The sequence below is a fragment of the Schistocerca nitens genome, chromosome 7 (assembly GCF_023898315.1).
Source record: "Schistocerca nitens isolate TAMUIC-IGC-003100 chromosome 7, iqSchNite1.1, whole genome shotgun sequence".
Taxonomy (NCBI): domain Eukaryota; kingdom Metazoa; phylum Arthropoda; class Insecta; order Orthoptera; family Acrididae; genus Schistocerca; species Schistocerca nitens.
The window spans coordinates 257,452,056-257,464,480 of record NC_064620.1 but is presented as its reverse complement, the minus strand read 5'-3'; the positions used below and the strand labels follow the sequence as shown (position 1 = coordinate 257,464,480).

Sequence of the window (12,425 nt, the reverse complement as noted above, 5' to 3'; positions counted from 1 at the left end):
GCATTATAGAATCCCGATGACAAATCCCGATGACAATGCGTTTTTTTCCAATCTATTCGAAATATTAAACTTGCGAAATAGTACCTTTATTTTAAGGCTCAATACTGGTATTACGTCGACTTCAACGTAATAGATTTCTTCATTCAGTATCTCATGGCAACCCCGGCATAGCCGGTCCAAAACCAGATTAAGAAAGGAGGAGGGGAAGGATTAACACACCTTTAAAATATATTGGTTCACCTTTCCCACGTTATAGTACCTTGTGGGGGTCTCATGCCAGAGTTAATGCAAAGACTGCAACGTCGACGAGGCAACGTGAGACCAGCTCGAAGAGCAGAAGCAGTAATCCTCACTGCTGGGGTTTAATTAACAGAGCAGAAAAGGGGATCTCTTAAGCCCTGGTTGGTATTTTACCTAGGAGAAGGTACTCTGATTTGAAACCTGGACCTCCAGGATGGAGGATTGTGTTATAGGTCACTAACCCATCCACGTATGAAAAACCATAATTCTCTAAGGAATTAGCCAGATAGTTCTCAAAGTCGACAATAAGACCATGACAAAGAAAACGAGTTGGTGTAAAAGATATTTTTTTGTGTAGCTACCTAGATTATAAGAGCAGGTTTTAAAGCAAGGGCTTATAGAAAACTTGAACCAAAGAAATGTAAACTTAGCCGTAATAACAGAAAATTGCTCATAAATATACAGTGCAATCGAACCCGTTAATCGAGCAGCGAGAGGAGTAGTCATTCATATAATTGAAAAATGGAAGAGAACGATAGATTTTATGACCTCATAAACAATACGATAGTTATCTCTAGATTCAGAATCGATAGAGAACGCTGCTGTGTCATATGATTATATGCACCTGAAGGATATATTTTATGATGAGCTGCAAAAATAAGTCAATAAATGGAATAAAGCTGATCGTTTATTAATATTAGGAGACATAATTGCAAGAACCGGAAATGTATCAGTAATAGCTACAGTAGTAGGCACATTTCACGATATAACTTTAAATGAACATGGCCAAACATTAAGAGATTTTGATACATTTTATCAGCTAAGAATTCCAAATATCTTCTTTATAAAGAAAGACACACATAAATACATCTGGAATGCAAGAGGTTCACACTCAATAATTGACTTTTTAATAAGTTAGTAAAAAAGTAAGCTGTGAAATTCGAGGTAATCTTGTTTAGCGGTATTGATATAGACAATAATCACGCCCTAGTTACTTCACATTCTGAAATGTGGACAAGATTGAGGAGACAGGCAAATGTAAAGAAAATCGAAAACCGGAAGTAGTTCAATAAAGCATAACGAACTTATATCACCAAAGACACAAACAGGTATTCTAAAAGGTTGAAACTAAAGACAATATTGAGGAAGAATGGGAAAGAATAAAAACAATAACACAGAAAATAGCTAATCAGGTATCAGAGAAAAGAATGGTAGCATTTGAAAATATGCCATACAGAAATACGATTTTGTTCATAGCTGTAGTTCAGCAGCTGTACAATATTTCAATGAAGATAAATAGTCAGTCATCATCTACAAAAAAAAGTTTTTCTTTCACACCTGACAACTGACTCTTTTTTATTGGAATACAGAAACAACTAACAACAGACTATTAAATAAATAAATGCATATAATACCAGTTTACCAAACGAGCAAATAAGGCATGAGGAATAAGTAAACAGAAAAAACTAAGAATTAAATAAAAAAAACACCGTACTGAATCCTGGGAAAGAGCCATAGCTAATATTGAGCCTGACATTCACAGAAGACAGATATACCATTTTTAACTTATGAAACATGTGAATAAAATGGAGAAAGATGATGCAAACACTAACATAATGACAAAAGGTAATTGGGTATACCATTACAGAAATTTATGGTATGATGACTACAGTAAATAAAGTTATTCCATAATAGATGATAATAACTAGGTGGATCAAATAGATATAAAATAATTAAAAGCTGCCTTAAATGTAAGGAGAACTACTGACCTAGATGGCACTAACGCTGAATTAATCAACCCTGGGGGAAACATTTTAAGATTTTGCTTCCATCATTTTTAAATATAAGGTGGAAGAAATGTTCTGTACCTGAAGAAGCTAACACAGCTAAGGCTATTTTTCAGGAAAAGGGCAACAGGAAAGACACACGAAATTATAAAGGAATAAGTTAAGTAAATGAGGAATGTAAGACTTATGAACAAATTCTTAATGGAAAACTACAAACATGGTGCAAGAAACTCAGAATAACAATAACACTTCATAAAGGGATGTTCATTTAATGATGATATAATAAGACATATTATTGAAAATCATCATGACACAGAGTACGCGAAGCAACTTGCCTCCCTTCTTGCAGCGGTGTACCGTAGGTCTCTAGAAGAGCGTAGCGTTCCAAAGGATTGGTAAAGGGCACAGGTCATCCCCGTCTTCAAGAAGGGACGTCGAACATATGTGCAGAACTATAGACCTATATCTCTAACGTCGATCAGTTGTAGAATTTTGGAACACGTATTATGTTTGAGTATAATGATGTTTCTGGAGACTAGAAATCTACTCTGTAGGAATCAGCATGGGTTTCGAAAAAGACGGTAGTGTGAAACCCACCCCGCACTATTCGTCCACGAGACTCAGAGGGCCATAGACACAGGTTCACAGGTAGATGCCGTGTTTTTTGACTTCCGCAAGGCGTTCGATACAGTTCCCCACAGTCGTTTAATGTATAAAGTAAGAGCATATGGACTATCAGACAAATTTTGTGATTGGATTGAAGAGTTCCTTGATAACAGAACGCAGCATGTCATTCTCAGTGGAGAGAAGTCTTCCGAAGTAAGAGTGATTCCAGGTGTGCCGCAGAGGTGTGTCACAGGACCGTTGCTATTCACAATATACATAAATGACCTTGTGGATGACGTCAGAAGTTCACTGAGGCCTTTTGCAGATGATGCTGTAGTGTATCGAGAGGTTATAATAATGGAAAATTGTACTGAAATGCAGGAAGATCTGCAGCGAATTGACGCATGGTGCTGGGAATGGCAATTGAATCTCAATGTAGACAAGTGTAATGTGCTGCGAATACACAGAAAGATAGATCCCTTATCATTTAGCTACAAAATAGCAGGTCAGCAACTGGAAGCAGTTAATTCCATAAATTATCTGGGAGTACGCATTAGGAATGATTTAAAATGGAATGATCATATAAAGCTGATCGTTGGTAAAGCAGATGCCAGATTGAGATTCATTGGAAGAATCCTAAGGAATTGCAATCCGAAAACAAAAGAAGTAGGTTACAGTACGCTTGTTCGCCCACTGCTTGAATACTGCTCAGCAGTGTGGGATCCGTACCAGATAGGGTTGATAGAAGAGATGTAGAAGATCCAACGGAGAGCAGCGCGCTGCGTTACAAGATCATTTAGTAATCGCGAAAACATTACGGAGATGATAGATAAACTCCAGTGGAAGACTCTGTAGGAGAGACGCTCAGTAGTTCGGTACGGGCTTTTGTTAAAGTTTCGAGAACATACCTTCACCGAAGAGTCAAGCAGTATATTGCTCCCTCCTTCGTATATCTCGCGAAGAGACCACGAGGATAAAGTCAGAGAGAGTAGAGCCCACACAGAAGCATACCGACAATCCTTCTTTCCACGAACAATACGAGACTGGAATAGAAGGGAGAACCGGTAGAGTCACTCAAGGTACCCTCCGCCACACACCTTCGGGAGGCTTGCGGAGTATGGATGTAGATGTAGATGTAGATTTAGACGTCGGCTTAAAATGCATTTATCAATTACTGGTTTTGAGAAAGCTTTTCATAAAGTAAAAAGTCCCCTTTTGTAGAAAATATTGGATAGAAAAGGTTTTGAAAAACATAGATACCACAAGAGTCTGTAGTACCAAAAGTTCGAGTACGAAATGTCAGTTGAAATTTTAATAACTCAGGGTATTCGACAAGGGTGCAGTCTGCCACCCACTTTTTTAATTTGTGTAAGGACAATCTAGTTATCAAGTGGAAATATGAACTCTACTTAGGAATTAAAATTTGATCTAGCATACCATTAAATACTTAAATACTTTGTTATATGCTGATGGCCATATAATTACTCCGGATACAGAATATAATTTGCAAAGAGCATTATGTAGACTGATCCCAAACGCAATGTTATAACTGAACTATATTTACAAATAAAACAAAGGTAATGATTTTCGAAGGAAGGAATGCAGTCAGATCTAAAATAATAATAAAAAATGATAAAATCTTAGAAGAAGTATGCCACTTGAGCTATCTTGAATGTGATAATAGTTTTAACTTTGACGAAGACGATGAAAAAAAGTTGGGCAAATATTAAGGTATGTGCAGAATAGTTGGAAGAACTTTGGAAGAAGAATAAGAAATGGGACACAAGTGAATTTATAAATAGTTATGGCTGTACCTACTCTTGAATATGGTTCCATATCGTGGACAGTAACAAAATAGGAAAAATCATGCATATAAGCAGCAGAGATAAAGGTCATGAGATATGTAAGAGGATGTAATAAAATGGTTAACATATGAAATGAAACCGCTGGATCTGATTTAATAATCTTTTCAGTTAATGGAAAGGGAATGATCATATTAAAAGAATGACAGAAACCGGAGTGCCAAGACAATAACCAACTGGAAAGAGAGAACTACACTCCTGGAAATTGAAATAAGAACACCGTGAATTCATTGTCCCAGGAAGGGGAAACTTTATTGACACATTCCTGGGGTCAGATACATCACATGATCACACTGACAGAACCACAGGCACATAGACACAGGCAACAGAGCATGCACAATGTCGGCACTAGTACAGTGTACATCCACCTTTCGCAGCAATGCAGGCTGCTATTCTCCCATGGAGACGATCGTAGAGATGCTGAATGTAGTCCTGTGGAACGGCTTGCCATGCCATTTCCACCTGGCGCCTCAGTTGGACCAGCGTTCGTGCTGGACGTGCAGACCGCGTGAGACGACGCTTCATCCAGTCCCAAACATGCTCAATGGGGGACAGATCCGGAGATCTTGCTGGCCAGGGTAGTTGACTTACACCTTCTAGAGCACGTTGGGTGGCACGGGATACATGCGGACGTGCATTGTCCTGTTGGAACAGCAAGTTCCCTTGCCGGTCTAGGAATGGTAGAACGATGGGTTCGATGACGGTTTGGATGTACCGTGCACTATTCAGTGTCCCCTCGACGATCACCAGTGGTGTACGGCCAGTGTAGGAGATCGCTCCCCACACCATGATGCCGGGTGTTGGCCCTGTGTGCCTCGGTCGTATGCAGTCCTGATTGTGGCGCTCACCTGCACGGCGCCAAACACGCATACGACCATCATTGGCACCAAGGCAGAAGCGACTCTCATCGCTGAAGACGACACGTCTCCATTCGTCCCTCCATTCACGCCTGTCGCGACACCACTGGAGACGGGCTGCACGATGTTGGGGCGTAGGCGGAAGACGGCCTAACGGTGTGCGGGACCGTAGCCCAGCTTCATGGAGACGGTTGCGAATGGTCCTCGCCGATACCCCAGGAGCAACAGTGTCCCTAATTTGCTGGGAAGTGGCGGTGCGGTCCCCTACGGCACTGCGTAGGATCCTACGGTCTTGGCGTGCATCCGTGCGTCGCTGCGGTCCGGTCCCAGGTCGACGGGCACGTGCACCTTCCGCCGACCACTGGCGACAACATCGATGTACTGTGGAGACCTCACGCCCCACGTGTTGAGCAATTCGGCGGTACGTCCACCCAGCCTCCCGCATGCCCACTATACGCCCTCGCTCAAAGTCCGTCAACTGCACATACGGTTCACGTCCACGCTGTCGCGGCATGCTACCAGTGTTAAAGACTGCGATGGAGCTCCGTATGCCACGGCAAACTGGCTGACACTGACGGCGGCGGTGCACAAATGCTGCGCAGCTAGCGCCATTCGACGGCCAACACCGCGGTTCCTGGTGTGTCCGCTGTGCCGTGCGTGTGATCATTGCTTGTACAGCCCTCTCGCAGTGTCCGGAGCAAGTATGGTGGGTCTGACACACCGGTGTCAATGTGTTCTTTTTTCCATTTCCAGGAGTGTAGGTAGACATAATAAGAGATGGACGGATGGACAGACGATTGAGACCAGAACAGATGGATACAACACCTAACCCTCGAAAGGAGATGAAGATCAATATCTGTATGTCTGCCGCCTACGCTAAACTGAATAGCTTCTTTACAACGTACACGGCTTATTCAGTAGCTTCAGTAACGATTACTAGCTGTTTGAGAAAGCCTGATTCTGTATATGAAGTTATTTTGAAGGATGCCGTTGATGTCTTCTTATATCTGCTCTAATGATTTTATCTGAAACTATATTGGTAAGACAACATATAGTAGTCGGACAGTTGAACGTCTTGCGAAAGTCTCAGTGACTTCACGGTCGAAATTTACATAATCTGTTGGATGAAAAATTAGCAGGTTATTTTTCCAGTATTTTCATCAATTATGGTTTGTCCTAGAATGACCAAATTGATCTACATATTAAAAAAGTCCTTACTAAATTATACAGAAATACCTATAGGGCTGGTACGTCGGTGGAACCTCGCTATTCTGTTCAAGCTACAAATCTGCTCCATACACTATCTAACCTCTCGTTTGATACAAACAAATTGGTCAGTGTGCCCTTGAATTCAGCTTGTGTATACTTTAGTGAACAGCTGTTGTTGGCTGATTACAGTTGTTTGCTTCACTCTTAAATTCAATATTTCTTTCTGGCTGGTGTATTAATGATTTCGGTACCTCCTAATAACTCGGTATGTGTCGAGTACGCCTCTCTTCTTTGACTACAATGGATTTTCAGAAAATTTACTTTAAATTCTTTGTATATAAGCTTAATTAACAATCTCATTCAATGATATATTAAACACATAAATGATATTTGTAATCTGTTTATTCTTCGGTAGTTTCTCAAATTTACTGTAAATTTTACATCGCTATGAACTGTGTTGTATTTGCTGTTTTTTCCACAACTCTTGTTGATTTGTGCTGTCTGACATAGTGTTTTAGCAATCATAAGAATGGCTCCGAGTACTATGGGACTTAATTTCTAAGGTCATCAGTCCCCTAGAACTTAGAACTACTTAAACCTAACTAACCTAAGGACCTCACAAACATCCATGCCCGAGGCAGGATTCGAACCTGCGACCGTAGCGGTCCCGCGGTTCCAGACTGTAGCGCCTAGAACCGCTTGGCCACCCCGGCCGGCTTGGCAATCATATTTAATGTCTCAAACCTTAAACAGAGGTAATTCTAGTATGGTTTTCCCTTTCAGTGCACTCATGTGCTTGTCAGACATAGATATTCTGTAATATCGCTATGAGCAGTGCATAACGTGGCACAAGCCGTTAACAGTAAAAAAATTCTGAGCACTCATTACTAGAGGCAGTGCTAGATCTTTCTATTACTTAAATCTAGTATCCTCAATCTTACAGACAGCGTTTAATTGATGTTTGTAGAAAATTGATGTTGCGAAGAAACATATCAATATAGTAATGTAGTTACTTCTACAGGCTTTATTCACCATTAAATTTAAATTATGTTACATACTTATACTTGTGCATTTTCAACATAATAATTTAGAACCTATCAAGTCAAAGGTAATCTTAGAGTCGTTTATCCTAGAAGTCAGATTTTAAGGTAAAACCTACACAGTATTTCACTACATCGATCTGTCATTATTATGTGTCATAAAACTGACTGCTTTGCTGGTAATAACGCCAGTCTTCTATCACTAATTCGTGATTGTGATCAGCTGCAGTAATGAAACACAGTCTAGCTGCTAATAACACACAACTTTTACGCTGTTCAGTGTTTTTAATATTTCGCTGTTAATAATCAGTCCATCTAGAAACCTGTGTGTGCATCACTGTCAGGTACATGGGGGTAAAGGACAGAAAGAAGCGAAAAGTTTTCAGGAGTTTTAAGTGTAACAAAGATTTAAGATGCACATTTATACTAATAGTCCCTAAAAATATACAAGTGTCTGGTCAGTAATACCACCTACAGACAAGCTACGGCAAATAAAGATGAGTCGTGCAGTTTAGTAGACAGCTAGTGGGCTGAGGATACTTGAGAAGGCAAAGATATCGGAAATGAAAAGCGGAAGGGCCAACTGTATGAAATACAAGTCGTTGGCGAGTTTAATGTTCCGTTAAGAAGAGGAATGGAGTATCGGATAAGATAAACGGCCCTGGAGGTGGAACTGGCCTGGATAAAGCTTTCACAACGAGTGATTTACGAAAACAAAGAAAATTCTGCAGTAAGTCGACTGGAACAGCTCCAAAATATAACCCTCCCACATTTGGTGAAGCCATCGTCTCTTGCATGATGAGAGCAAGGTGTTACTTAGGAGGTGCACACGGATACACAAAAGGGAATTTGAGCATGTGACAACTGATTAAACTATCATAATGTTCATTATAAACCGTTTCATGACTTTGAAAGGTGGCTGCTACTTCCTTTGTTCATTACTTACTGTAAATGAAGATTGTCATACGGAATGAAATTTCCGAAGTTGCGCGCATTAGCGATTGTGTGTTACGAACTATTTGTTTTTCAGAGGGTTGCATCTGGCTGTGTTTCGGTAATGTCTCGTGTAGCCCTCTGGAGCTCCGGCTATATCACAACTCTGCCGGCGAAAGTTAAAGTTGGCGGTTTTCTTTGGGGAACTTGTGGTCGAGTTCCTCTGCTAGCTGGATGTATATCTTGACGTAACAATATTATTCTTCAATCGGAGTGATTCCTCTTAGGGAATACTTTAGTATTTTTATTTTCAACTTTAGCTTAAAAGAAGTCAACCTACTTTCCACGCGTTTTTCACTCGAGAACCATAATTAGTTATTTTCACTGCCAGTATTTGGCTGGCTAGGGGAGGAGAGATGGTGAGTACAGTTGGTGACCGCCAGACTTTGCTCAAATGTCCTGGGTTAAACAGTAGTGCTCTCTGCAGTGTCTGACGAAATGACATAATGTGACACCACTGTTGACAATGATTCGTCTGTCAGATGCAGACTGAGAGTGGTGCCTCCTGGGTGCTATTCGGGAAGAACCCCAACACAATACATGCATGTAATACTACAAATATTATAAAGGAGCAGTTGCAGATAAATAAATGAAGAAAAATTGAATGCTAATGGGTTCGTGCTACGCACCCATGCCGGTGAGGATATACAGGGTGAGTTACCTAACGTTACCGCTGGATATATTTCGTAAACCACATCCAATACTGACGAATCGATTCCACAGACCGAACGTGAGGAGAGGGGCTAGTGTAATTGGTTAATAGAAACCATAAAAAAATGCACTGAAGTATGTTTTTTAACACAAACCTAGGTTTTTTTTAAATGGAACCCCGTTAGTTTTGTTAGCACATCTTAACATATAAACAAATACGTAATCAGTGCCGTTTGTTGAATTGTAAAATGTTAATTACATCCGGAGATATTGTAACCTAAAGTTGACGCTTGAGTACCACTCCTCCGCTGTTCGATCGTGTGTATCGGAGACCACCGAATTACGTGGGGATCCAAAGGGAACGGTGATGGACCTTAGGTACAGAAGAGACTGGAACAGCACATTACGTCCACATGCTAACACCTTTTTATTGCTCTTTTTCACTGACACACATGTACATTACCATGAGGGGTGAGGTACACGTACACACGTGATTTCCGTTTTCAATTACGGAGTGGAATAGAGTGTGTCCCGACATGTCAGGCCAATAGATGTTCAATGTGGTGGCCATCATTTGCTGCACATAATTGCAATCTCTGGCGTAATGAAAGTCGTACACGCCGCAGTGCATGTGGTGTAATGTCGCCGCAGGCTGCCACAATACGTTGTTTCATATCCTGTGGGGTTGTAGGCACATCACGGTACACATTCTCCTTTAACGTACCCCACAGAAAGAAGTCCAGAGGTATAAGATCAGGAGAACGGGCTGGCCAATTTATGCGTCCTCCACGTTCTATGAAACGCACGTCGAACGTGTACCTCACCCCTCATGGTAATGTACATGTGTGTCAGTGAAAAAGACCAATAAAAAGGTGTTAGCATGTGGACGTAATGTGCTGTTCCAGTCTCTTCTGTACCTAAGGTCCATCACCGTTCCCTTTGGATCCCTACGTAATTCGGTGCTCTCCGATACACACGATCGAACAGCGGAGGAATGGTACTCAGGCGTCAGCTTTAGGATACAATATCTCCAGATGTAATTAACATTTTACAATGCAATAAACGGCACTTATTATGTATTTGTTTATATGTTCAGATGTGCTAACAAAACTAACGGGGTTCCATTTAAAAAAACGTAGGTTTGTGTTAAAAGACATACTTCCGTGCATTTTTTTATGGTTTCTATTAACCAATTACACTAGCCCCTCTCCTCACGTTCGGTCTGTGGAATCGATTCGTCAGTATTGGATGCGGTTTACGAAATATATCCAGCGGTAATGTTAGGTGACTCACCCTGTATATACAATGAATATTTTTTGATCAGTTCTTGTGTAATGTAGGCACTGTCTCTCTTAACTGAAAGCAAATCAGATAATTATTTTGTAAACTTTCCTTCAAGTATTACTTTCAAAATCTAAACTACTAAACCCTTCCCGAACAGGCCATGAAGACCCAATGGCACCGACCGGCCGCCATGTCATCATCGGACCATAGGCGTCACTGGATGCGGACATGGAGGGCATGAGATCAGCACACCGCTCTCCCGGCCGTATGTCAGTTTCCGAGACCGGAGCCGCTACTTCTCAATCAAGCAGCTCCTCAGTTTGCCTCACAAGGGCTGACTGCACCCCGCTAGCCAACAGCTCTCGGCAGACCGGATGGTCAGCCATCCAAGTGCTAGCCCAACCCGACAGCGCTTAACTTCGGTGATCTGACGGGAACCGGTGTTACCACTGCGGCAAGGCCGTTGGCTAGTATTACTTTCTATTGATGTGAAATAATGTTTTTGATAGTCACCTTTATCTGTAGGCCTAAAAACCACGTAAATGGATAGCAGTGTAATTATTTCATTCGCCGTTGCATTGACGTTTTGTGAGATACATACACTGTCACCTCTTAACATGTACTATTACTTAGCGAGATCTGTTTATATACAACTTTTTTTGTATAACGTTGTCGCCTGTATACGAGGTGTGGGTAGAAAAAAACCGGCCTAGTACTGGTGAAACAATAAAACGAATGCAATAAGGCTGAAAGTCGCGTGGCCTGTCACGTGACTCTCGCTCCGCCTACTGCTCGAGTTTCATCTGCCTCCTGCACTCAGTCTGCCCGTGGCGTCTGTTTTAAGTAGTTGACGTTTTGTCTGTGCGTCGGAAAATGTTGAGTGTACAGAAAGAACAGCGTGTTAACATCAAATTTTGTTTCAAACTAGGAAAATCTGCAAGTGAAACGTTTGTAATGTTACAACAAGTGTACGGCGATGATTTTTTATCGCGAACACAAGTGTTTGAGTGGTTTAAACGATTTAAAGATGGCCGCGAAGACACCAGTGATGACACTCGCACTGGCAGACCATTGTCAGCAAAAACTGATGCAAACATTGAAAAAATCGGTAAACTTGTTCGACGAGATCGCCGTTTAACAATCGGAGCAGTGTCTGAGTTAACAGGAGTTGACAAGGAAAGTGTCGAACAAGTTCCCCGATTTTTTCAATGTTTGCATCAGTTTTTGCTGACAATGGTCTGCCAGTGCGAGTGTCATCACTGGTGTCTTCGCGGCCATCTTTAAATCGTTTAAACCACTCAAACACTTGTGTTCGCGATAAACAATCATCGCCGTACACTTGTTGTAACATTACAAACGTTTCACTTGCAGATTTTCCTAGTTTGAAACAAAATTTGATGTTAACACGCTGTTCTTTCTGTACACTCAACATTTTCCGACGCACAGACGAAACGTCAACTACTTAAAACAGACGCCACGGGCAGACTGAGTGCAGGAGGCAGATGAAACTCGAGCAGTAGGCGGAGCGAGAGTCACGTGACAGGCCACGCGGCTTTCAGCCTTATTGCATTCGTTTTATTGTTTCACCAGTACTAGTCCGGTTTTTTTCTAGCCACACCTCGTACGAGGGCCAGCCAGAGTGGCCAAGCGGTTCTAGACGCTACAGTCTGGAACCGTGAGACTGTTGCGGTCGCAGGTTCGAATCCTGCCTCGGGAATGGGTGTGTGTGATGTCCTTAGGTTAGTTAGGTTTAAGTAGTTCTTGTTATAGGAGGCTGATGACCTCAGAAGTTAGGTCCCATAGTGCTCAGAGCCATTTGAACGAAGTCGAAAGAGAGGTCCTGGTGTGAGTGATACACTTCCTTCTTCCTCATTTAACACCTATTCTAGGTCTTTA

The 12,425-nt window shown here is 41.6% G+C and overlaps 1 pseudogene; it reads right to left on the bottom strand.

Moving 5' to 3' along the window:
• Positions 1 to 10,879: 10,879 nt before the first annotated feature.
• LOC126195915 (5S ribosomal RNA) lies at positions 10,880 to 10,997 on the bottom strand (annotated as a pseudogene).
• Between the last annotated feature and the right edge of the window lie 1,428 nt (positions 10,998 to 12,425).